This window comes from Bidens hawaiensis, unplaced genomic scaffold (assembly GCF_021521415.1).
Source record: "Bidens hawaiensis isolate Kalapana, Puna unplaced genomic scaffold, B.hawaiensis_p1.1 tig00030598_1, whole genome shotgun sequence".
In the NCBI taxonomy this organism is placed as follows: domain Eukaryota; kingdom Viridiplantae; phylum Streptophyta; class Magnoliopsida; order Asterales; family Asteraceae; genus Bidens; species Bidens hawaiensis.
The window spans coordinates 141,896-145,000 of record NW_027505187.1 but is presented as its reverse complement, the minus strand read 5'-3'; the positions used below and the strand labels follow the sequence as shown (position 1 = coordinate 145,000).

At 36.6% G+C, this 3,105-nt stretch overlaps 1 long non-coding RNA gene across 1 annotated transcript in view; it reads left to right on the top strand.

Moving 5' to 3' along the window:
- Positions 1-2,041, top strand: part of LOC143611334 (uncharacterized) — a 34,215-nt gene extending 32,174 nt beyond the window's left edge. Inside the window, exon 4 of the long non-coding RNA XR_013149753.1 lies at positions 1,789-2,041. This is a non-coding gene — a long non-coding RNA (uncharacterized LOC143611334). The remainder of the gene's footprint in view (positions 1-1,788) is intronic.
- Positions 2,042-3,105: the final 1,064 nt, after the last annotated feature.

The window sequence follows — 3,105 nt, the reverse complement described above, 5'->3', positions numbered from 1 at the left end:
CAGAATGGATAGCACAGGTCGGGGGGAAGAAGAAGGGAAGAGTACAAAGGAAGGGGCCAGGAAGATGTTCAACAACCATCTCCTTTCCGTCCAGAATGTAGTGTAGAAAAGCAAAGATTCTTTCCTGCTTCAGAGCTATTTAGGGCTAATAGGATAGGTATTCTATTTGAAATAAGGGGGGGCTACCCTAAGGTGGGATAGTGTGTCAGTAAACACGCAGTGGTTAAGGGCATAGACCTCTAGACAAGACAGATTCATTTGTGGGTTCCAGTCGAGTTTTATAGATTCCGATAGAGTCACCGCTCGCTTTTGCTTTTGACAAGATGTCCTAGTCCTTTTGGTAAGCGTAAGCAGAAAAAAATATTGTAATACCCTTGAAACCCATCCATAACTCGTTTCCTTATTAGTCTATTTATTGATACGCCGTTATCCTCATTATTACACTTGTTAGGATTGTCTTTGCTATGTCTCGGCAATCGTGACGTCTCTTATATCTTCATTCTTATCGCGTACTTTATAAATATTTAAACTTATACTATTAAATATATATATATATATATATATATATAAATCTTTATAAAAATGACATTTGGTTTATAAAATACTTAACCAAAAATTATTTATAATAATAATGAGGTATAGTTTCTATTTTAATTGTGAAATTTAAATAAACAAAACCTTTTTAAATGTTTATTATATAACCTCTATTAATTTATAATAACTTTTGTATATATATATATATATATATATATATATATATATATAGTTCTGACCGAGATTCGAAAAAACTACGAGTTAAGATGACTGACTTTAGTAAAATATCGATCAATTATTGTACTTATAATATATATAATATAAACTAAATGGTTAATATATATGACTAAAAGAATTATCACAAAACAATAAGAAACAAAATAAATAAATAAAATCGGGCCTGGAGGGGGCTTGAACCCGCGACCTCCAGCCCAGCAGATCAAACAACTCACACATACACACACCAGCTCACGAAAACAAAAATAGATATACAGGAAAGTTAAATACCCAAATCTAAATAAGTACCCTAGAACATAAATCGGCCAATTCGTGTAACGTTTGGCCTATTAACCATAGGGTTAATCAACATTGGACCAAGACGAACATATCCAAGTAATTTAATTACCTTAAAACTGCTGATATGGTGGTTAATTTTGCTCGCGAGTGGCCGGCTATAGCAAGAACAAGAACAGATACGAGATTGCTGATATAATTCAATTAACTATAGGGGTGTTGTAGGCGCTAGTATAGAGATGCTATATGAGCGTTTAATTGAATTATGATGATAGTTATAATATATAACGAAGAACGTGATAGGTTGGCGAAACAAACTTGGAATTTCGAATCAGTTTGATCTAATTTACTTAATTACGTCGGTCACGCCGATTTTGGAATGTATAACATATTAAAAGATTCAATTATTATGATTGTGATGAGAATTGAGGACCAAGAAATCAAACGAGTTATCGGGTTAAGGATATGAACATGGGTTACGGGTCGGGTTTTCTGGGTAAAAGGGTTAAATGGATATTACATGTATAATTTGCAAAAAGGTCCTCAAAGATTAGAGGTGGAATCAAATATAGGTAATAGTTTAGTTTGGGGTTATAATTGCCATATTTTGAAAGTAATAAATATATCATTAAATTAATTAAATAATAATATAATAATAATTTATCTTCTCGATAAACGCGATATTTGTAAATGAAATAACCCAAAAATTTAAGCGGTTCGGGTTAGATAGTAGTTTAAAAGTCCGAGTTGTTACAAAAACAGTGGACCAAAGTGATTAGTCGGGATATAAAACATGCTGACTGGGAATATTTATGCTTCTGTCCTGATTTTATAAAAATCATATAAAATCACAAAACAATAGTTAGAGGTTGTGCTTTATATGCTTAAAAAGGTATTTGTGTCCCCTACGATCCATCTTTGAACATGTTGAACCAGTTCGGATGTTAAATGGGCCAAAATGACTTATTACAGCAACGATATAGGAAATCGCTGCACATTATGTCACACCCGGCCCTGAGCGGCGGAAACAGCCGGGCGCGCGCGAGTGGGGATTGATAATTAAGCACGGGCCATTGCAAACATTCAAAGTAAGATTTTCATTACGCATGAAATGTTTAATACAAATACATTACATTGTTTAAAAATTACATAAAAACATCCAAGTATAAAAACTGTTGAAGATTTCCACGCCGTATCCCCTTGCGCGGCGGGAACAACCACGCGCATCGAAGGGATAGAACTAAAATCTTCCAAAAAGCTAGTTTTAGATGTTCAGCGTGAGGTGCTCTAAGTGTGACTCCATGCGCTACCTAGTTATCTCCTGAAAGACACGTAAAAACATTTGAATCAGTATAAACTGAGTGAGTTCACAAGTTTTAGTAACTTGATAAATCGTATTGCATCATAATCTTGATAAAAATCATTCTGAAACATAATTCTGATAGCATCATTAAAACACATGCTTGGTAAAACATAGTTCTATCAACACATTCTGATAAAATCGTCCCGCGGGTTACGCGCGAACATTTCTGGGAACTGTGCTCGTCTGTGTAAGTGGCGCTGCCACTACGAGCGAAACAAGTAATACCGTCCCGCGGGTTACGCGCGGACACATCTGAAAAACCGTGCTCGTCTGTGTAAGTGGCGCTGCCACTACGAGCGAATAATACCGTCCCGCGGGTTACGCGCAGACATTGTGCCGGAAAACAAGGCGCTCGTCCATGCAAAGAGGCGCGACCCCTACGAGCGGGCTCAAACCCATAGTACTGCCCCATGACCATACTAGGCACTCGTCCATGCAAAGAGGTGCGACCCCTACGAGTGGGTGGATCAAACCAGCAGTCCCTACCCTTAGAGTTCCAATGGTAAAGTGATCACTTACTCGAGTTCTAGCGCACATACATCGAAAACCTTAGATAACCGTTCGCATTGCTCATTATGAAATATAATTTAAACACATAATCGCTTGCATAGCTTGTAAGTATACCATGATAAAACATTATTTAAGTACGTGTCCCTCGCCCCGAAAACAGTTTAAAAACAGTGAAACAGCGAGAA